This window comes from Eleutherodactylus coqui, chromosome 6 (genome assembly GCF_035609145.1).
Source record: "Eleutherodactylus coqui strain aEleCoq1 chromosome 6, aEleCoq1.hap1, whole genome shotgun sequence".
In the NCBI taxonomy this organism is placed as follows: Eukaryota; Metazoa; Chordata; class Amphibia; order Anura; family Eleutherodactylidae; genus Eleutherodactylus; species Eleutherodactylus coqui.
This window is the reverse complement of record NC_089842.1, coordinates 115,038,700-115,062,487: the sequence shown is the minus strand read 5'-3', so window position 1 is coordinate 115,062,487 and position 23,788 is coordinate 115,038,700. Positions and strand designations below refer to the sequence as shown.

The following is a 23,788-nucleotide window of genomic DNA, read 5'->3' as shown; positions in this document are numbered from 1 at the left end:
TAAAGTGTATATTTTATTTGAATAAGTAAAGGTTTTCGGGTTGAATACCTAATTTGTTTCCCCTGATATGTTGTCTTCTTTTTGTAGCATGAATGCACAGAACTATGAAAGTTATCAGCAATGTTTCTCTGTATTTCAGTGAGTGTGTTGGGCATAACCAAAGAGAAAATTGACTTATTGTAGTCAAAGCATCTGGAAGGTGAGTTATACTGGGTTTCAGTCAGAGAGAATTCAGATTGGCCACTATGTCCTTCTTTTCCAAAGCCAATACCGAACAGGATTATGGGCTCATGCACCCAGCAGACCCTTATGCATGGAGCTTACACAGCATTGCACAGAGGTCATATGGCTTCATAGTATGGAACTCTACAGCCTCAATGTGCTATCCTATGGGCTCCTTGGGTTGCAAGATGTGAAGAGATACACTTCTCTGCATACATGATAAATGGAGCAGTCCATGATTTTCATATCAAATTCAACAAAACAACCTTCTGTATGCTGTCAACAGAGGCATACAACCATGCAGCAGAGACTTTACACACCTCTTTGTTGGAGCACTTATGGCTTTATATAAAAGGGAGCCATAATAAGTGACTGAGCCCTGAGAATGAGCAAAAGCATTTTAATTTCTTCAATTTCAGACATATGAGGATCTTATGGCTCATACACCAAGATTCAGAGTCATGTAGTAAGGAGCAGGCAAGTCATACTGATCCCCTCAAGGAAAATACACAGTTCAAAGCTTAATGTTTACCTTTATTACCATACTGATGTAATGCCCATATCCAGAAGTCACACAATACCCCATGATGTCCCAGATGATCATATGAGATCCCAGGGCTATTATCAGTCCAAACAAAATTTCCAAAAACAAAGTTTTAATATCAACCAACAAACCAATTATTTAAAGGGAATCTATTACCTGCCTAAAAACACCATAAAGTAACTTACGGTGCTGTTATGGCAAGTGACAGGGAGCGGGGATTTTCATCCACATCGCAGATTTCTGTGGTAGGTACCTCAGGATCGAGGAACAGGGCAAGTATAAAAAAAGTACATCATCCAGCTCCCTATAATTACTTGTAAAGAGAATTTGTGACCACATTTATGTTGTTCTGTCACAGAGCATCAAATAGTCACGCATACACTGTTTTCAGCAGTGGGTCTATATTTTGTGAATATCATGTAGTTTAGTTAAACTCACAGTTTAATCATAGCAGCATGATGCCACCACTATAAAACAGGAGTCAGCTCTATTCATGATATGCAGGCATCTCCCACTGCAGATTGATTGCTATCTCTTAATGCACAGTAAACGGGAGATGGCTGGATGGCGGGGGGATTTTCATGAATACATTGGACTCTTACTATACAGCATCGGCATCATGCTGCAAGAATGAAACTATAAGTTTAAATTAAACTTTTGCAGGTTTAAAAATAACAGACACCTTTAAGCACATTAATATAATTATCTAACTCTGTAAGTAAGTTACATCATACAAGAAGCCCTGGTTTGATTATTAAATTCTACTTTAAAGAGTTACATATGAACTATTAACTGGCAGAACTTAACTGTAAGTTTCTACTTCTCATGATGAGCAGCAATGAATATGGAGCCCTTATAGTCACAAAGGTCACTCACAACTTTTCTCTCCATAACCTTACAACAATCAATAACAAAGCCTTCTCCAACGAGAGCTTCCCTGGCAAAATCCTCATCACATCGGAGAACATGGAACGTGTCTTTCCCGACTGTGAAGTATGTTGCATCTTTAATCCCAATTAATATGATGTGTCCTCTGGGTTTCAGAAGCCTTATGAACTTCCTTAGATAACTCCTGTAATCATCATGGTTTTTGCTGATAACCTCTAGAAGCATAGAACTGATAATGCAATCGGCTGGTGGTAGGTTCAGCGGTTCTATTATATTTTCTTTCTCAAAGTCACATTTCATAACATGTTAAATTGCTGATCTCATTTTTTCTTCTTTATCCTGTAACTGGTCTCTGAAAGAAATGGGAAAAATGAGGAAAGTAATTAACCCACAGTCATCATCACTATGGGTATTAAAACACAGCAGTTAGCACTCTATATCAGTAATCTGTAGATCATTGGCTCCCAGTACTGGTAAAAAAGACTTGAATGCAACCCAAACCAAGGCCAAAGTACCAGTCTTATACTTAGAACTAAAGATTAGCATTAGAGTTGAGCGAACATACTCTGCCGAGCTTGATGCTCGTTCGAGTATTAGCGTACACGATGGTGCTCGTCACTGGAACGAGCATCAAGCCGTGTTCAACCCGCCCCAGTTTTTGGCTCCTCCCCACTGTGACGTGCCTGTGTTGCCCCCACCCCCCCACCCCCCCACCCCCCGCCGCGATGCAGCGCCCGTCAATGGCAAAAAATTTTTCTGGCAGGCGAGAGAGAGAGAGAGAGAGAGAGAGAGAGAGAACAAGAGAGAGAGAGAACAAGAGAGAGAACGAGAGAACACACGAACCAAGAAAAAAAAACCTGGCGTCCCACATACAAAAATGCTCGAGTCTCCCATTGTAGTCAATGGGGTTTGTTACTCGAGTACAGCTCTCGAATTTTACGAAAAGCTCGACTAGAATAACGCAGACCCGAGCATTTGGGTGCTCGCTCATCTCTAATTAGTATTACAAATGTATTGGGCCTTATTCTTTTTAGTATATTTATTAATGACCTGATAGAAATATTGATTTTAATAAAAACTTAAAGGGGTTGTCTCGCGGCAGCAAGTGGGGTTATACACTTCTGTATGGCCATATTAATGCACTTTGTAATGTACATCGTGCATTAAATATGAGCCATACAGAAGTTATTCACTTACCTGCTCCATTGCTAGCGTCCCCGTCGCCATGGATCCGTCTAATTCTGATGTCTTCTTGCTTTTTTAGACGCGCTTGTGCTGTGCGGTCTTCTTCCTGGTGAATGGTGCCGCTCGTGCCGGAGAGCTGGTTATCGTAGCTCCGCCCCGTCACGTGTGCCGATTCCAGCCAGTCAGGAGGCTGGAATCGGCAATGGACCGCACAGAGCCCACGGTGCACCATGGGAAAGGACCCGCGGTGCATCGTGGGTGAAGATCCCGGCGGCCATCTTGGTGAAGGAAGAAGAAGGAAGACGTCGCAGAGCGGGGATTCGGGTAAGTAATATGTATTTTTTTTTTTTTAACACATCCCTTAGGGTTGTCCTGCGCCGAACGGGGGGGCCTATGGAAAAAAAAAAACGTTTTGGCGCGAGAAACCCTTTAACATTTGCAGATGAAACAAAACTATGTGAAGTAATTAACACAAGAGAGGACAGTATACAATTGCAAATGGATCTGGATAAGTTGGGAGTTTGGGCAGAAAAGTGGCAAATGAGGTTTAACACTGCTGAGTGTTAATGTACATTTAGACTGAAAGATGATCACTCAAAAATTGCTCAAATGGCAGTTTGAGTGACAGTTTTAAAAGATGATATTTGCATAACTCTTAAGTAGCTAATTAGCTAGTTAAAGAGTTATAAATGCGAGACACAGCTGATTGTGAGAACAAAACAGTGGTTTGCATATACAAAACAGCTCCTTTGTTCTTGCAGTTATCAGTGGTGTCCCGCTGAGTTTATAGCTCCGAGAAACAGCAGGAGCACCGACAGCTCCTTTGTTCTCAGAGCTTTTAGCTGGTATCCCCCTAGGGCACGGATGGCAAAACTTTTAGAGACCAAGTGTCCAAACTGCAACCCAAAACCCACATATTTATGGCAAAGTGCCAACATGTCAGGTGGCTGAGCTTATCACGACGTATGATTTTACCCTTGTCGTTCTGAAAAGGACTGTGCCGCTTCAAAATAGACAGCGTGCAGATTTTGACTGTAGAAATGCTGCATAATGTCCTCAGCTGAAATTTTTGTGGAAAATTCTGCAGCATTTCCGCATCCTAAAAGCTGCACGTGGTTTATTTTAAAACAGCCCAGCCCATTTTAGTCACATGTAAATGAACCACAGCAATAATAGTGCCCCCCCCCCCCCCCCAAGCGGCCCTAGTGGTAACAGTGACCCCCCCCCCCAGTGGTAACAGTGACCCCCCACATTGGTCCCAGTGATAATAGTGACCCTCCCCACAGCGCCCCCAGCGATAATAGCGACTCTCCCCAAGGGGCCCCCAGTGATAAAAGTGAACCTCCCGACAACAGCCCCTAACATAATAGGGACAACCCAAAGCAGCCCCCAGTGTAATAGAGACACCCCACAGCGGCACCCAGAATAATAGTGACACCCCACAGCAGCCCTCAGAATAATAGTGACAATCCCATGGCAGCCCCCAAAGTAATAGTGACACCCCACAGCGGCCCCCAGTGTAATAGTGACAATCCCACAGCAGCCCTCAGTGTAATAGTGACACCCCAGAGCAGCCCCTAGTGTGATAGTGACACCCCACAGCAGCCCTCAGTGTGATAGTGACACTCAACAGCAGCCCCAGTGTAATAGTGACACACCCATAGCAGTCCCCAATGTAATAGTGACACCCCCATAGCAGCCCCCAGTGTGATAGTGACACCCCACAGCAGCCCCCAGTGTAATATTGACACCCCACAGCAGCCCCCAGTGTAATAGTGACACCCCACAGCGCCCCCCAGTGTAATAGTGACACCCCACATTGTCCTCCAGTGTAATAGTGACACCCCACAACAGCCCCCAGTGTAATAGTGACACCAGTGTAATAGTGACATCCCACAGCGGCCCGCAGTGTAATAGTGACACCCCCACACCCTTTCTCTGAGAGCCATCTTACCCTTTCCTCCTTGTGGATGCTCCGCTCCTCCTCTGCACAGCATTGCTGCTGGCACTGATCCCGGCACACACTGTGACGTCAGTGTGCTGCCGGATGCCTCCTCTCCCTGCTCTCGCAGAACCAAGTAGTAGGGGATGTCGGGGGAGGGGGTGGGAGGATCACGACTTCACACTGACGTCAGAGTGTGCTGTGGGATGCATATTACCTTTTTCTTCCCTACTTGTGCCTAAACTCAGCAATTCCAGCAACCCAAACAACCAATCAGGTTGCTTGAATTTCTGAGTTTAGGCAGAAGTGGAGAAGAAAAAGTTAATATGCCTCCGGAGGGATCAGCGCTGCTAGCTGCGGGGCTGAGTGATAAGAGTCATCATTCATTTCTAGCTTGATGAACGAATAGCGCACGAACAGTGCATTATGGCAGCGCATTTAGACACAACAATTATAGCTCAAAAGATGGCTTTTGAGCGATAATCATTGTGTCTAAATGGGCCTTCAGGTTATGCACAAGGGAAGGAAAAAAAGGCCACCAGCACACACTAAATGGGAAACCACTGAGCAAAAGTGATCTGAAAAAGGACATAGAGATTTTAATTAATTGTAATTTTATTTGCAGCAACAAGACTCAGGTAGCTGCTGCCAGGGCAAATAGGATCATGGGGTACATTAACAGAGATCTAGAGGCACATTCGTACTGTAGCAATGATGACAATGACAGTGGGTTTTTTCCTGATATTTGATCCAATATTTCACCTGTTTCCCTCTATGTCTACATGAAGCTGTGTGGCCTGACCCCAATGAAATGCTCCTGTACGTGTGTCCAGCCATCTTTTCAGCTCCAGGATGCATCTGTCTCTGGCCTTCAGCACTACAATGTGTTTAAAAAACTCACAGGCCGCATACAAATGTTGAATCATCGGACCAAGGCTGAGGTCAATCAAGATCTCTCCTTTAATGTGACCTGTAAAAATAAATGGCAAATATTGAAGAATCTTCAATAATATGGTAAACCCTCATACAAAGCTAGCTCCACATATATGTGTAAGTATAGAGTCACTGTGGTTCCTGCTCATGATTCAGCTTCTTTCATTCACCCACTATACTGTACACTAATAACAGCCCAAATTAGGTTTTTGCTTATTTGTTTGTGTGTATTTTCATAAACATTGCATAAATATATTATCCTTTAATTTTTACCAAAAAAACACCAAGGTCAATTGTACCATCAACAAAAATTTGGATTTCTAGACCATGGAGTGAATTACCTACAATGGAATCCTTGCTAGAGACGTGTTCCACCTTACAGAGAGAGGAAAGTATATATTTGAGAGGCACCTTGCTGCACTCATTAGGAGAGCTTAAACTATAACAATATGAGAAGGGAAATGAAAGGCCAGGCAAAATTCTACAGCTAATAAATACAATTATATACCTTGCTATTAAAAGTAGAAGGAAGAACAAATACAAAAAATTCAGAAGGAAAGGAAAGTAGAGGAACAAGAGACACTGATCACAAACTAAAATGTTTCTATACAAATGCACAAAGCATGGGAAACAAACAAGAATTAGAGTTCCCAACACAAGAAAATAAATATGATGTCATAGGCATACAGAAACTTGGTGGGTTGATGCAAACGTCTATAATACAAGGCTTTAAGGATAGTACTTATTTATAAGAAATAGACTTATAAAAAAGGGGGAGAAAGTGTTGCATTGTATGTTATGAAAGCCTACATCTCCACAGAGATTCAAGCTTCAGGGAAAGGTAGTTTTTTACATACAGTTTGGGTAGGAATACATGGCAAGAACAACTGAAAATACCATTGTAAGCATTTTTTTGGGTGCCTGGACAAGCAGAAGATATGGATGAACTCTTTCTACATCAGATGGCCAAAGTATGACACAGTGATCATGGAAGATTTTAATTATCCAAATATTTGTTCAAAATCTCTCTCAGCCAAAAGTATTAGGTCCAACAAATTATTGTTCTATTTGGCTAACAACTTTCTCTTCCAAAAGGTAGAAGAGCTCTGCCCCCAAGCCAACTGTATACACAGCATATGCTGGGGACATCTATATACATCCTAACTGCATGAATTATGTGTAGAGATGAGCGAACGTGTTCGTCCGAACTTGATATCCGTGCGGATATTAGGGTGTTCGGGATGTTCGTTATTCGTAACGAACACCATGCGGTGTTCGGGTTACTTTCACTTCCTTCCCTGAGATGTTAGCGCGCTTTTCTGGCCAATTGAAAGACAGGGAAGGCATTACAACTTCCCCCTGCGTCGTTCAAGCCCTATACCACCCCCCTGCAGTGAGTGGCTGGGGAGATCAGGTGTCCGCCTAATATAAAAGTCGGCCCCTCCCGCGGCTCGCCTCAGATGCCTTGTGAGTTAGTGAGGGACAGTGCTGTTTGTACCGGAGCTGCTGTAGGGAAAGAATTGGTAGTTAGTGTAGGCTTCAAGACCCCCAAAGGTCCTTATTAGGGCCACTGATAGCTGTGTGTTGGCTGCTGTTAGCAGTGGCAATTTTTTTTTGCAAGTGTTGCATAGGCAGGGAGAGTGTTAGGAGTGAGTGTAGCCTTCAAGAACCTCAACCGTCCTTTCTAGGGCCATATTTAACCGTGTGCAGTACTGTGCTGGCTGCTGTTAGCTGTGCTGCATATTTTTTTTCTTCTCAAAATCGCCTCTGCAGAGCATTGCACCCTCCATTGATACTGCAGGGAAAGAATTGTGTAGGCAGGGCCACAACACAGTTATTATTCATTGAATATACGCAGTGCGGCCTTTTGCTTGTAAAACAAGTGAAAATAATTCTATTTGTCCTGCCTCTGTCCGTCCTAAGGGCGGTGGACACGTGTCGGCTGCGTGTGCAACGTTTAAAAATCAGACGCACCCAGCTACATTTTACTCCTGGCTTCGCCATTTGCTTTCCTTAATTTGGAAAAAAAATACCTGCTCTGCCAGAGTTATAATAACTCTGCTACCCTCAAGTTCTGTGCCACATTAGCAGGGCCACAGCACAGTTATTAAACTTCTCATGTTCATTGAATATACGCAGTGCGGCCTTTTGCTTGTAAAACAAGTGAAAATAATTCTATTTGTCCGGCCTCTGTCCGTCCTAAGGGCGGTGGACACGTGTCGGCTGCGTTTGCAACGTTTAAAAATCAGACGCACCCAGCTACGTTTTACTCCTGGCTTCGCCATTTGCTTTCCTTAATTTGGAAAAAAAATACCTGCTCTGCCAGAGTTATAATAACTCTGCTACCCTCAAGTTCTGTGCCACATTAGCAGGGCCACAGCACAGTTATTAAACTTCTCATGTTCATTGAATATACGCAGTGCTGCCTTTTGGTGGAAAAAAACTGAAAATAATTCTATTTGTCCTGCCTCTGTCCGTCCTAAGGGCGGTGGACACGTGTCGGCTGCGTGTGCAACGTTTAAAAATCAGACGCACCCAGCTACGTTTTACTCCTGGCTTCGCCATTTGCTTTCCTTAATTTGGAAAAAAAATACCTGCTCTGCCAGAGTTATAATAACTCTGCTACCCTCAAGTTCTGTGCCACATTAGCAGGGCCACAGCACAGTTATTAAACTTCTCATGTTCATTGAATATACGCAGTGCTGCCTTTTGGTGGAAAAAAAACTGAAAATAATTCTATTTGTCCTGCCTCTGTCCGTCCTAAGGGCGGTGGACACGTGTCGGCTGCGTGTGCAACGTTTAAAAATCAGACGCACCCAGCTACGTTTTACTCCTGGCTTCGCCATTTGCTTTCCTTAATTTGGAAAAAAAATACCTGCTTTGCCAGAGTTATAATAACTCTGCTACCCTCAAGTTCTGTGCCACATTAGCAGGGCCACAGCACAGTTATTAAACTTCTCATGTTCATTGAATATACGCAGTGCTGCCTTTTGGTGGAAAAAAAACTGAAAATAATTCTATTTGTCCTGCCTCTGTCCGTCCTAAGGGCGGTGGACACGTGTCGGCTGCGTGTGCAACGTTTAAAAATCAGACGCACCCAGCTACGTTTTACTCCTGGCTTCGCCATTTGCTTTCCTTAATTTGGAAAAAAAATACCTGCTCTGCCAGAGTTATAATAACTCTGCTACCCTCAAGTTCTGTGCCACATTAGCAGGGCCACAGCACAGTTATTAAACTTCTCATGTTCATTGAATATACGCAGTGCTGCCTTTTGGTGGAAAAAAACTGAAAATAATTCTATTTGTCCTGCCTCTGTCCGTCCTAAGGGCGGTGGACACGTGTCGGCTGCGTGTGCAACGTTTAAAAATCAGACGCACCCAGCTACGTTTTACTCCTGGCTTCGCCATTTGCTTTCCTTAATTTGGAAAAAAAATACCTGCTCTGCCAGAGTTATAATAACTCTGCTACCCTCAAGTTCTGTGCCACATTAGCAGGGCCACAGCACAGTTATTAAACTTCTCATGTTCATTGAATATACGCAGTGCTGCCTTTTGGTGGAAAAAAACTGAAAATAATTCTATTTGTCCTGCCTCTGTCCGTCCTAAGGGCGGTGGACACGTGTCGGCTGCGTGTGCAACGTTTAAAAATCAGACGCACCCAGCTACGTTTTACTCCTGGCTTCGCCATTTGCTTTCCTTAATTTGGAAAAAAAATACCTGCTCTGCCAGAGTTATAATAACTCTGCTACCCTCAAGTTCTGTGCCACATTAGCAGGGCCACAGCACAGTTATTAAACTTCTCATATTCATTGAATATACGCAGTGCTGCCTTTTGGTGGAAAAAAACTGAAAATAATTCTATTTGTCCTGCCTCTGTCCGTCCTAAGGGCGGTGGACACGTGTCGGCTGCGTGTGCAACGTTTAAAAATCAGACGCACCCAGCTACGGTTTACTGCTGGCTTCGCCATTTGCTTTCCTTATTTGGGAAAAAAAATACCTGCTCTGCCAGAGTTATAATAACTCTGCTACCCTCACGTTCTGTGACACATTAGCAGGGCCACAGCACAGTTATTAAACTTAGATTATTCATTCACTAGAGGCAGTGGGGCCTTTCGTTTTCAAAAAAGGGAAAAAATTATATTTGGCCTGCAGTCTTGCGCCAATTTATTTCCTGCCTGTGAAATCAAATCACTGGTAATACAGCATGCTGAGGGGTAGGGGTAGGCCTAGAGGACGTGGACGCGGCCGAGGACGCGGAGGGCCAAGTCAGGGTGTGGGCACAGGCCGAGCTCCTGATCCAGGTGTGTCGCAGCCGACTGCTGCGCGATTAGGAGAGAGGCACGTTTCTGGCGTCCCCACATTCATCGCCCAATTAATGGGTCCACGCGGGAGACGGTTATTAGAAAATGAGCAGTGTGAGCAGGTCCTGTCCTGGATGGCAGAAAGTGCTTCGAGCAACCTATCATCAACACGCAGTTCTGCGCCGTCCACTGCTGCAAATCCGAATCCTCTGTCTGCTGCTCCTCCTTCCTCCCAGCCTCCTCACTCCACTACAATGACACCTGCTCAGGAGCGGGAAGACTCCCAGGAACTGTTCTCGGGCCCCTGCTTAGATTGGGCAGCAGCGGTTCCTCTCCCACCAGAGGAGTTTATCGTCACTGATGCCCAACCATTCGAAAGTTCCCGGGGTCCGGGGGAAGAGGCTGGGGACTTCCGCCAACTGTCTCAACAACTTTCTGTGGGTGAGGAGGACGATGACGATCAGACACAGTTGTCTTGCAGTGAGGTAGTAGTAAGGGCAGTAAGTCCGAGGGAGCAGCGCACAGAGGATTCGGAGGAAGAGCAGCAGGACGATGAGGTGACTGACCCCACCTGGTGTGCAACGCTTACTCAGGAGGACAGGTCTTCAGAGGGGGAGTCAAGGGCATCAGCAGGGCAGGTTGCAAGAGGCAGTGTGGTGGCCAGGGGTAGAGGCAGGGCCAGACCGAATAATCCACCAACTGTTTCCCAAAGCGCCCCCTCGCGCCATGCCACCCTGCAGAGGCCGAGGTGCTCTAAGGTCTGGCAGTTTTTCACAGAGACGCCTGACGACCGACGAACAGTGGTGTGCAACCTTTGTCGCGCAAAGCTCAGCCGGGGAGCCAACACCAACAGCCTCACCACCACCACCATGCGCAGACATATGATGGCCAAGCACCCCACAAGGTGGGACGAAGGCCGTTCAGCGCCTCCGGTTTGCACCCCTGCCTCTCCCCCTGTGCCCCAACCTGCCACTGAGATCCAACCCCCCTCTCAGAACACAGGCACTACTGCCTCATGGCCTGCACCCACACCCTCATCTCCGCTGTCCTCGGCCCCATCCAGCAGTGTAGTTCAGCGCACCGTCCAGCCATCGCGTGCGCAACTGTTGGAGCGCAAGCGCAAGTACGCCGCCACGCACCCGCACGCTCAAACGTTAACCATCCGCATAGCAAAATTCATCAGCCTTGAGATGCTGCCGTATAGGGTTGTGGAAACTGAGTCCTTCAAAAGTATCATGGAGGCGGCGGCCCCGCGCTACTCAGTTCCCAGTCGCCACTACTTTTCCCGATGTGCCGTCCCAGCCCTGCACGACCACGTCTCCCGCAACATTGTACGCGCCCTCACCAACGCGGTTACTGCCACGGTCCACTTAACAACGGACACGTGGACAAGCACAGGCAGGCAGGGCCACTACATCTCCCTGACGGCACATTGGGTGAATTTAGTGGAGGCTGGGACAGAGTCAGAGCCTGGGACTGCTCACGTCCTACCCACCCCCAGAATTGCGGGCCCCAGCTCGGTGGTGGTATCTGCGGAGGTGTATGCTTCCTCCACTAAAGCACCCTCCTCCTCCTCCTCCTCCTCTGTCTCGCAATCAAGATGTGTTAGCAGCAGCATGTCGCCAGCAGTCGGTGTCGCGCGGTGTGGCAGCACAGCGGTGGGCAAGCGTCAGCAGGCCGTGCTGAAACTACTCAGCTTAGGCGATAAGAGGCACACGGCCCACGAACTGCTGCAGGGTCTGACACAGCAGACCGACCCCTGGCTTGCGCCGCTGAGCCTCCAACTGGGCATGGTCGTGTGTGACAACGGCCGTAACCTGGTGGCGGCTCTGCAGCTCGGCAGCCTCACGCACGTGCCATGCCTGGCCCACGTCTTTAATTTGGTGGTTCAGCGCTTTCTGAAAAGCTACCCACGCTTGTCAGACCTGCTTGTAAAGGCGCGCCGGCTCTGCGCACATTTCCGCAAATCCCACACGGACGCTGCCACCCTGCGCACCCTGCAACATCACTTTAAGCTGCCAGTGCACCGACTGCTGTGCGACGTGCCCACACGGTGGAACTCTACGCTCCACATGTTGGCCAGGCTCTATGAACAGCGTAGAGCTATAGTCGAATACCAACTCCAACATGGGCGGCGCAGTGGGAGTCAGCCTCCTCAATTCCTTTCAGAAGAGTGGGCCTGGTTGGCAGACGTCTGCCATGTCCTTGGTAATTTTGAGGAGTCTACCCAGGTGGTGAGCGGCGATGCTACAAACATTAGCGTCACCATTCCTCTGCTATACATCTTGAGAAATTCCCTGCAAACCATAAAGGCAGCTGCTTTGCGCTCGGAAACGGGGGCGGTGGAAGACAGTATGCCGCTGGATAGTCAGGGCACCCTCCTGTCTATTTCTCAGCGCGTACAGGAGGAGGAGGAGGAGCATGAGGAGGATGAGGAGGAGGGGGAAGAGACAGCTTGGCCCGCTGCTGACGGTACACCGGCTGATTGCCTGTCATCCTTTCAGCGTGTATGGCCTGAGGAGGAGGAGGAGGAGGAGGAGGATCCTGAAAGTGATCTTCCTAGTGAAGACAGCCATGTGTTGCGTACTGGTACCCTGGCACACATGGCTGACTTCATGTTAGGATGCCTTTCTCGTGACCCTCGCGTTGCACGCATTCTGGCCACGACGGATTACTGGGTGTACACACTGCTCGACCCACGCTATAAGGAGAACCTGCCCACTCTCATTCCCGAAGAGGAAAGGGGTTCGAGAGTGTTGCTATACCACAGGACCCTTGCGGACAAGCTGATGGTAAAATACCCAGCCGACAGCGTTAGTGGCAGAAGGCGCAGTACCGAGGGCAAGGTAGCAGGGGAGGTGCGGAGATCGAGCAGCATGTACATCCCAGGCAGTGCAACAGTCTTTAAGGGCCTGGCCAGCTTTATGGCTCCCCAGCAAGACTGTGTCACCGCTCCCCAGTCAAGGTTGAGTCGGCGGGAGCACTGTAAAAGGATGGTGAGGGAGTACATAGCCGATCGCACGACCATCCTCGGTGACGCCTCTGCCCCCTACAACTACTGGGTGTCGAAGCTGGACACGTGGCCTGAACTAGCGCTGTATGCCCTGGAGGTGCTTGCTTGTCCTGCGGCTAGCGTCTTGTCGGAGAGGGTGTTTAGTGCGGCTGGGGGAATCATCACAGATAAGCGTAGCCGCTTGTCAACCGACAGTGCCGACAGGCTAGCACTCATCAAGATGAACAAAGGCTGGATTTCCCCAGACTTCTGTTCTCCACCAGCGGACAGCAGCGATACATAAGCAATACGTAGGCTGCACCCGCGGATGGAAGCTACGTTCTCTCTCACCATCCAAAACGGGGACATTTCTGCTTCATCAATCTGTGTCTAATATTCCTCCTCCTCCTCCTGCTCCTCCTCCTGAAACCTCACGTAATCACGCTGAACGGGCAATTTTTCTTAGGGCCACAAGGGTCACTCAAATAATTTTTCTGAACAATTTTTATAAGTTTCAATGCGCTTAAAAGCGTTGAAACTTTAACTTGAACCAATTTTTCGTTAAACTGGGCTGCCTCCCACTATACTGCTGCTTCAGAATTGTTACTGGGGCCTGTCTTGAGTGCTACTATTGCTGACATGGAACGAAGACTGCGCTCCCGCTATACTGCTGCTTCGGAATTGTTACTGGGGCCTGTCTTGAGTGCTACTATTGCTGACATGGAACGAAGACTGCGCTCCCGCTATACTGCTGCTTCGGAATTGTTACTGGGGCCTGTCTTGAGTGCTACTATTGCTGACATGGAACGAAGACTGCGCTCCCGCTATACTGCTGCTTCGGAATTGTTACTGGGGCCTGTCTTGAGTGCTACTATTGCTGACATGGAACGAAGACTGCGCTCCCGCTATACTGCTGCTTCGGAATTGTTACTGGGGCCTGTCTTGAGTGCTACTATTGCTGACATGGAACGAAGACTGCGCTCCTCCTATAATGCTGCTACTGATATGTTAGTGGGGCCTGTCCTAATGCTACGGCTGAAATGTTACGAATTCTGGGCTCTGCCTATACCGCTGCTAATGGTATGTCTCTGGGGTGTGGAAACAGAGGCTTCCCAAAGACATGATGGCGGCGAGGCCATTTCCCACCAACGCGGTTACTGTTAAGGTGCTTATAACCACGGACACGTGGAGAGGACACGTAGTGCCTCAAAAACATCCCCCTCCTCCTCCAACAGGGAAAACATTCTTGGCAAATGCCTTTGCATTGGTTCGTCTGGTGGCAGTCCAAGAATTTCACCTTTACCGACACAACAAGAGAGCCCCCACACCATCCCCCCGCCACGGCCCACTTAATCCTGGCCGCATTCCGAAAACCAACAAAATACAACCGTGCTACTAGGTCCGCAGTCACCACCACATTACCACCAACGCGGTTACTGTTAAGGTACATATTACCAGTCTGACTGGGGCATGCAGACACCTTGACAGAATGAATAGTGTGTGGCACATAGGTTCCCCATTGCTATGCCCACGTGTGCAGCTCCTGATGGCGGTGGCACAGGATTCTATTTCTCATTGCTTCTGTACAGCATTGTGGGCTATCGCCCCGCCCCTTTTAAAGAGGGTCGCTGCCTAGCCGTGCCAACCCTCTGCAGTGTGTGCCTGCGGTTCCTCCTCATGGCAGACGCACTTCTAAATAGACATGAGGGTGGTGTGGCATGAGGGCAGCTGAAGGCTGCGCAGGGACACTTTGGTGTGCGCTGTGGGGGGGAGGGGGGGCGGTTGGTCAGCATGTAACCCAGGAGAAGTGGCAGCGGAGTGTCATCCAGGCAGTGATTGTGCTTTGTTGTAGCTAGTGTGGTGCTTAGCAAAGGTATGCCATGCTAATGAGGGCTTTTCAGAAGTAAAAGTTGTTGGGAGGGGGGGGGGCCCACTCTTGCCGGTATTGTGGCTTAATAGTGGGACCTCTGAACTTGAGATGCAGCCCAACATGTAGCCCCTCGCCTGCCCTATCCGTTTCTGTGTCATTCCCATCACTTTCTTGAATTGCCCAGATTTTCACACATGAAAACCTTAGCGAGCATCGGCGAAATACAAAAATGCTCTGGTCGCCCATTGACTTCAATGGGGTTCGTTATTCGAAACGAACCCTCGAACATCGCGGGAAGTTCGTTTCGAATAACGAACACCCGAACATTTTGGTGTTCGCTCATCTCTAATTATGTGCTGTTTGGAAGTGTATACAGTATCTGTATGTGTGTCAGGAAGGAGTTAACAAGACACAGCAAAATGTAGGCTCAGAAATCCTAGTAGTACACATGAGTGTCTTGAAAACATTTGTGAGATATTAAAATGTACTTTTCATTGCACTGTTAAATAGATTTTGGTTACTTGAGTTTAATTGAAGAGCCATATCTGCATTCTCTCTTGGTATGCCTAGGGCAGGGGTGTAACTATAGGGAATGCAGAGGATGCAGTTGCAACCCGGCCTAGGAGCCTTAGGGGGTCCAAAACGCTTCTTTTCTCCATATAGGGAGCCCAGTAGTATGAATAAAGAATTATAGTTGGGGGCCCCATTACAGATTTTGCATTGGGGCCCAGAAGGTTCAACTTACACCTCTAGCTTGGGGGTCTGATTTTCATACCATTTACTGACTACTAGAAGCTACACAGGTAAGATCTTTTATCATTATTTTTCCTTTAGTATTTTCCTGATCTTCCTAGTGTTGACTTTTACCTGCTCTGGTATCATAACTGTTCCATGTTCCAGAGAGTCTTCCACACAGCAATATGACAACAACTTTTTAGTTGAAAAATTTTATTTCTGCTATTGGTGAGCATAAGATTATTGCTGGTGGATTTTCTTTATAACAAATTAAATCTCTCATTCATCAGTAGATTTGGGAAATTAAGTTCTAAATTAATCAAAAACAAAGGTAAAAGAGGTCAAGAAATGACAAAAGCAGAAATTAGTAAACCACATTTATCAGTTAATTGAAGCTTTTAATTGTCCTATAACTGAAATTTTAGAAACAAGGAAAATGTTTTGTTCAGTTTTAGCCAGTAGAACAAAATATTATTGTTCTTAGTAAGAGAAACAAAATGATCTATTAAATGTTACCTTGTAATGCCTAGAACAAGAAATTGTGTTAAAAGTTCAAGCTTTCGAGACTACTTAAGTCTGCTCATGAGGCATGCTATTACCAAGCCTAAGGCCTCATTCAGACAGCGCTGCTATAGTGCTGAAAAGATTGCATAAACGGGGTACTTCAAGCTATGTGAAGTAGCCCAATCACATGATCGGATGTGTGGGTTGCATGCTTTCAAGGCTCCCATAGGATCCTATGGAAAGCATGCAGCTAACATAGGACATGACCTATCTTTACGCGCACCTCAGAGCCAACATGATAGTTTGCACTCCAATGTCCTATCTTTGTTAGATGCCCTGATTCAGCGTTTCTAACAATGGTTCATGTGAACATTTCTATTGAATTCCTATAGAGGCATGTTCTCAACCCTGCTTAGCAGTGCTAAAACAGTGCTCGTCTGAATGAGCCCTAATGAAGAGCTCTACCATACTTTTCACTTTATAAGACGCACCTGATGAAAAGACACACCTAGGTTTTAGAGGAGTAAAATAGAAAAAAAAAATAAAGAACCAGATATAGAATTTTATATATTAGTCTTTTCTGCTTTTACATCTTTCTAAAATTGGATGCAGCAGAAGACTAAAGTAGATTTTTAAAACAGTAATGAAAGGAATGTCAGCAATGTACTTCAAGGGAGGAAGCAATTAAGCGGATTGGTGGAGGCGGGGGAACAACAGCAGTTCCCGATGCCACTTACCACCAATCATCAGTATCTACAGGTAGCAGTGGAGAGAAGATAGGTCCTGAAAAAAAAAAAACACGCAATGGCGCCTGTTAGCTTGATTTTCATCACATTCGCTATAGAGGATTCACTGACTTTTTCCCCTTACTTTGGGGGGGGGGGGGGGATAAAACTGCATTTGTAAAGCAAAAAATATGGTTAGTAGTCTCAAAATCTTTTCATTACCTTCAAGATTACATTCTTTCATTTACTGAGAGCAGCAACATTTTGAAATTTTAGATTAAACCTTTATCCTCATCAACTTTTCCAATGTTCTGGAGTTTACAAGGGTGAGATGACTCTATTAAAGGGGAGGTCTCGCGAAAGCAAGTGGGGGTATACACTTCTGTATGGCCATATTAATGCACTTTGTAATATACATCGTGCATTAAATATGAGCCATACAGAAGTTATTCCACTTACCTGCTCCGTTGCTAGCGTCCTCGTCTCCATGGTTCCGTCTAAATTCGCTGGCAGCTTGCTTTTTTAGACGCGCTTGCGCAGTCCGGTCTTCTCCTTTCAGCACGAGCCGCTTCAGTGTGCTCCCCACTACAGCTCTTCTGCGCATGCGCAGACGAGCTGTCACTGCTCGGGAGCGCGCTGGAGCGGCCATTCTGTACCATCCTCTGTTAGAGGAAGGTGCAGAAACTGGAGCTGCCCAGCGGAGAAGCCCAGCCCAGCAGCCCAGCTGTCCCGAGAAGCCGCCCAGGTAAGTGATGGGTCGGGGGGTGATCTTCACTAACAGGTGAAGGTCCCGGGCCACAGCGGTAGGCCCCGGAGCCCAGCGCTAGGTTCCGGAGCCCAGCGCTGGGCTCCGGAGCCTAGCGCTGGGCTCCGGAGCCTAGCGCTGGGCTCCGGGGCCTAGCGCTGGGCTCCGAGGCCTAGCGCTGGGCCGAGGGGGCCTTCGTCTGTCAGGGTCTAGCGCTGGGGAGCCGGGGCGGTAGCGCTGGGGAGCCGGGGCGGTAGCGCGGGGGAGCCGGGTCTAGCGTGGGGGGGCCGGGGGCTGCGCCGGTTACCTGCTGCCTGGCGGTGGGTGACTGGTCGGCCGTGTTCACTCCAGGGGTCCGGTCGGCGGCTGCGGGGCGTCGTGTTGTCATGGAGACACAGCTGGCAGCGTCTCGGGAGCGCGCACGTCGGGCTATAGCAAGCGACGGGAAAAAAGCCGGCGGCCATCTTGGGGAAACTTTTATAAGTTGCTGAAACGCTGGAACGGTAAGTACAAACCAGCTAGAAAAGTCATTTACAGGGGGGCTTAGTAATGTATGTTTAATTAGGGGGACTGGGCAAAAAAAAAAATTCACTGCTTCCTCGAGACATCTCCTTTAAACTTTAAGACATTCTCTATCATACTCAATTATCAAGACTGTGCCCGATCCTTATAGGTGACATCACTGTTGGCTTCCTCTGAGAGGAGTTTAAAAAAATGCTCACTCGGTCTACTCATAGTCTGCATGGTTCTGGGTTGGTGGCACATAAGGCACAATGTGATATTGATAATGAGATACATTTCTTGTTCTAGGGATGAAAATTACGCTATAAATAAACATGAAAAAGTAAAATAAATACACAGAATACATAAATAAATAGAAGTTATTAAGTATATAAGAATATTTAAACATAGAAAAATACATAGCAGCTGTGAAAGTTTGTGTAAGATTTTCAATAGGAAATATCAAGGACTCCTCTCCAAAGACCATTTCAGGTTTATCTGACAAGAAAGTCTCTAGAAATTGTCTGGAATCAAAGCCGTCTACATGATAGAGCTTATTAGTAGAGCAATCCATTGTCTAACCTTCACAGTCTGATAAGTAAGGACTGACTGAGTGACTTGTTCTACACCTCAAGCTATTTATATGATTACTAGGAAATCAATTTGCAATTTATGTGACTTATCACATGATGAGTATTATTAGCTTCATGTATAAGTCAAGGTAGTGTATTATACTAGCTTTATCATAGGTGAGCAAAAACCATTAAGTAACTTCAAACAACTCCTTTTTATTGTGAAAATAACAATAGAGGAATATACTTTCTCAATCTACAATGGCTTTTCAAAATGAATGTATATTCAATCATCTAGTAAGAATTAAAAAGTGGAAGAATGTATCAAGTAGGGTAGCACAAGACTCTGTCCTTGGCTCAGTGTTGTTCAGCATTTTTATAAATGATCTGGAGAAGGGAATTGATGAGAAACTGATCAAATTTGCCGATGACACAAAGCTAGGAGGGATAGCTAACACTAGGGAAGAGAAAGAGAGTATTCAAAAAGATGTAGAAAAGGTTGAACAATGGGCAGCGACTAACAGAATGGTATTTAATAGAGATGAGCGAGCACCAAAATACTCGGGGGCTTGTTACTCGGGATGAAATTTTCGCGATGCTCGAGGGTTCGTTTCGAGTAATGAGCGACCCAAGCAATGGGCGACCCGAGCATTTTTGTATATCGCCGATGCTCGCTAAGGTTTCCATTTGTGAAAATCTGGGCAATTCAAGAAAGTGATGGGAACGACACAGCAATGGATAGGGCAGGCGAGGGGCTACATGTTGGGCTGCATCTCAAGTTCCCAGGTCCCACTATTAAGCCACAATAGCGGCAAGAGTGGACCCACCACTCCCAACAATTTTTACATCTGAAAAGCCCTCATTAGCAATGCATACCTTAGCTAAGCACCACACTACCTCCAACAAAGCACAATCATTGCCTGCATGATACTCCGCTGCCACTTCTCTTGGGTTACATACTGCCCAACCCCCCCCCCCCCCCCCCCGCACGACCCAGTGTCCACAGAGCACACCAAAGTGTCCCTGCACAGCCTTCAGCTGCCCTCATGCCACACCACCCTCATGTCTATTTATAAGTGTGTCTGCCATGAGGAGGAACCGCAGGCACACACTGCAGAGGGTTGGCACGGCTAGGCAGCGACCCTCTTTAAAAGGGGCGGGGCGATAGCCCACAATGCTGTACAGAAGCAATGAGAAATCCAATCCTGTGCCACCGCCATCAGGAGCTGCACACGTGGGCATAGCAATGGGGAACCTATGTGCCACACACTATTCATTCTGTCAAGGTGTCTGCATGCCCCAGTCAGACCTCGGTTTTTTATAAATAGTCACAGGCAGTTACAACTCCGCAATGGGAATTCTGTGTGCACCCACAGCATGGGTGGCTCCCTGGAACCCACCGGCTGTACATAAATGTATCCCATTGCAGTGCCCTGGACAGCAGAGCTAACGTCAGATTAAATGCAGGTGGGCTTCGGCCCACACTGCATACCCCAACCTGACCGGGGTTTTTAATTCATAGACACTGGCAGGCACAACTCCCTATTGTGAAGTCCCTGTGGACCCACAGCATGGGTGGGTGCCAGAAAGCCACCGGCGGTACATAAATATATCCCATTGCATTGCCCATCACAGCTGAGGTAATGTCATGTTTAATGCAGGTGGGCTTCGGCCCACACTGCATGCCCCAGTCAGACTGGGGTTCTTTAGAAGTAGACACATGCAGTTACAACTCCCTGTGGACCCACAGCACGGGTGGCTCCCTGGAACCCACCGGCGGTACATAAATATATCCCATTGCAGTGCCCAGCACAGCTGATGTAACGTCAGCTTTAATGCAGGTGGGCAAAAAATTAATTTGATTACACTGTAGGCGAGGGCCCCAAAAAATTGGTGTACCAACAGTACTAATGTACCTGAGAAAAATTGCCCATGCCCAACCAAGAGGGCAGGTGAAACCCATTAATCGCTTTGGTTAATGTGGCTTAATTTGTAACTAGGCCTGGAGGCAGCCCAGTTAAAATAAAAATTGGTTCAGGCGCAAGTTTCAACGCTTTAATGAGCATTGAAACATATAAAAATTGTTTACAAAAGTTATATGACTGAGGCTTGTGGGCCTAAGAAAAATTGCCCGTTCGGCGTGATTACGTGAGGTTTCAGGAGGAGGAGCAGGAGGAGGAGGATGAATATAATACACAGATTGATGAAGCTAAAAGGTCCCCAATTTGATGGTGATAGGGTGCAGGGTACGTATTGTTTAGGTACCGCTGCTGTCCGCTGGTGCAGCCTACGTATTGTTTAGGTATCGCTGCTGTCCGCTGGTGGAGAAGAAAAGTCTGGGGAAATCCAGGCTTTGTTCATCTTTATGAGTGTAAGCCTGTCGGTTGACAGGCGGGTACGCTTATTCGTGATGATTCCCCCAGCCGCACTAAACACCCTCTCTGATAAGAAGCTAGCCACAGGACAAGCAAACCCCTCCAGGGCATAGAGCGCGAGTTCAGGCCACGTGACCAGCTTCGACACCCAGTAGTTGTAGGGGGCAGAGGCGTCACGGAGGATGGTCGTGTGATCGGCTACGTACTCCCTCACCATCCTCTTACAGTGCTCTCACCGACACAGCCTTGACTGGGGAGCGGTGACACAGTCTTGCTGGGGAGCCAGAAAGCTGTCAAAGGCCTTAGAGAGTGTTCCCCTGCCTGTGCTGTACATGCTGCCTGATCTCCGCGCCTCCCCTGCTACCTGGCCCTCGGAACTGCGCCTTCTGCCACTAGCGCTGTCGGATGGGAATTTTACCATCAGCTTGTCCGCCAGGGTCCTGTGGTATAGCATCACTCTCGAACCCCTTTCCTCTTCGGGTATGAGAGTGGAAAGGTTCTCCTTATACCGTGGGTCGAGCAGTGTGTACACCCAGTAATCCGTAGTGGCCAGAATGCGTGTAACCCGAGGGTCACGAGAAAGGCATCCTAACATGAAGTCAGCCATGTGTGCCAGGGTACCTGTACGCAACACATGGCTGTCCTCACTAGGAAGATCACTTTCAGGATCCTCCTCCTCCTCCTCAGGCCATACACGCTGAAAGGATGACAGGCAAGCTGCATCTGTACCCTCAGCAGTGGGCCAAGCTGTATCTTCCCCCTCCTCCTCATCCTCCCCCCACTCCTCCTCCTCCTCCTCAACGCGCTGAGATATAGATAGGAGGGTGCTCTGACTATCCAGCGACATACTGTCTTCCCCCGCCTCTGTTTCCGAGCGCAAAGCAGCTGCCTTTATGCTTTGCAGGGAACTTCTCAAGAGGCATAGCAGAGGAATGGTGACGCTAATGATTGCAGCATCGCCGCTCACCATCTGGGTAGACTCCTCAAAGTTTCCAAGGACCTGGCAGATGTCTGTCAACCAGGCCCACACTTCTGTAAAGAATTGAGGAGGCTGACTCCCACTGCGCCGCCCATGTTGGAGTTGGTATTCCACTATAGCTCTACGCTGCTCATAGAGTCTGGCCAACATGTGGAGTGTAGAGTTCCACCGTGTGGGCACGTCGCACAGCAGTCGGTGCACTGGCAGATGAAACCGATGTTGCAGGGTGCGCAGGGTGGCAGCGTCCGTGTGGGACTTGCGGAAATGTGCGCAGAGTCGGCGCACCTTTCCGAGCAGGTCTGACAAGCGTGGGTAGCTTTTCAGAAAGTGCTGAACCACCAAATTAAAGATGTGGGCCAGGCATGGCACGTGCGTGAGGCTGCTGAGCTGCAGAGCCCCCACCAGGTTACGGCCGTTGTCACACACGACCATGCCCGGTTGGAGGCTCAGCGGCGCAAGCCAGCGGTCGGTCTGCTCTGTCAGACCCTGCAGCAGTTCGTGGGCTGTGTGCCTGTTCTCTCCTAAGCTGAGTAGTTTCAGCACGGCCTTCTGACGCTTGCCCACCACTGTGCTGCCGTGCCGCACGACACCGACTGCTGGCGACGTGCTGCTGCTGATACATCTTGATTGCGAGACAGAGGTTGCGTAGGAGGAGGGTGCTTTAGTGGAGGAAGCATACACCGCCGCAGATACCACCACCGAGCTGGGGCCCTCAATTCTGGGGGTGGGTAGGACGTGAGCGGTCCCAGGCTCTGACTCTGTCCCAGCCTCCACTAAATTCACCCAATGTGCCGTCAGGGAGATATAGTGGCCCTGCCCGCCTGTGCTTGTCCACGTGTCCGTTGTTAAGTGGACCTTGGCAGTAACCGCGTTGGTGAGGGCGTGTACAATGTTGCGGGAGACGTGGTCATGCAGGGCTGGGACGGCACATCGGGTAAATTAGTGGCGACTGGGAACTGAGTAGCGTGGGGCCGCCGCCGCCATCATACCTTTGAAAGCCTCCGTTTCCACAACCCTATACGGCAGCATCTCCAGGCTGATAAATTTGGCTATGTGCACGTTTAACGCTTGAGCGTGCGGGTGCGTGGCGGCGTACTTGCGCTTGCGCTCCAACACTTGCACTAGCGACGGCTGGACGGTGCGCTGAGAGACATTGGTGGATGGGGCCGAGGTCAGCGGAGTTGAGGGTGTGGGTGTAGGCCGGGAGGCGGTCATGCCTGTGTCCTGAGAGGGGGGTTGGATCTGAGTGGCAGGTTGGGGCACAGGGGGAGAGGCAGTGGTGCAACCCGGAGGCGGTGAACGGCCTTCGTTCCACCTTGTGGGGTGCTTGACCATCATATGCCTGTGCATGCTGGTGGTGGTGAGGCTGGTAGTGGTGGCTCCTCGGCTGATCTTGGCGCGAAAAAGGTTGCACACCACTGTTCGTCGGTAGTCCGCGCTCTCAGTGAAAAACTGCCACACCTTTAAGCACCTTGACCTCTGCACAGTGGCTTGGCGCGAGGGGGTGCTTTGGGAAACAGCTGGGGGATTATTCGCTCTGGCCCAGCCTCTACCCCTGGCCACCCCACTGCCTCTTCCAACCTGTCCTGCTGCTGCACTTGCCTCCCCCTCTGAAGACCTGTCCTCAGTTGGCTTATCAAACCAGGTGGGGTCAGTCACCTCACCGTCCAGTGGCTCTTCCTCCCAATCGTCTGTGCGCTCCTCCCTCGGACTTAGTGCCCTTACAACTGCCTCACTGATAGACAACTGTGTCTCATCATAATCATCAACCTTCTC

General features: G+C 48.3%; 1 pseudogene; it reads right to left on the bottom strand.

Annotated features, from left to right (window-relative positions):
* Positions 1–744: 744 nt before the first annotated feature.
* Positions 745–18,670, bottom strand: LOC136631428 (nicotinamide N-methyltransferase-like; annotated as a pseudogene).
* Between the last annotated feature and the right edge of the window lie 5,118 nt (positions 18,671–23,788).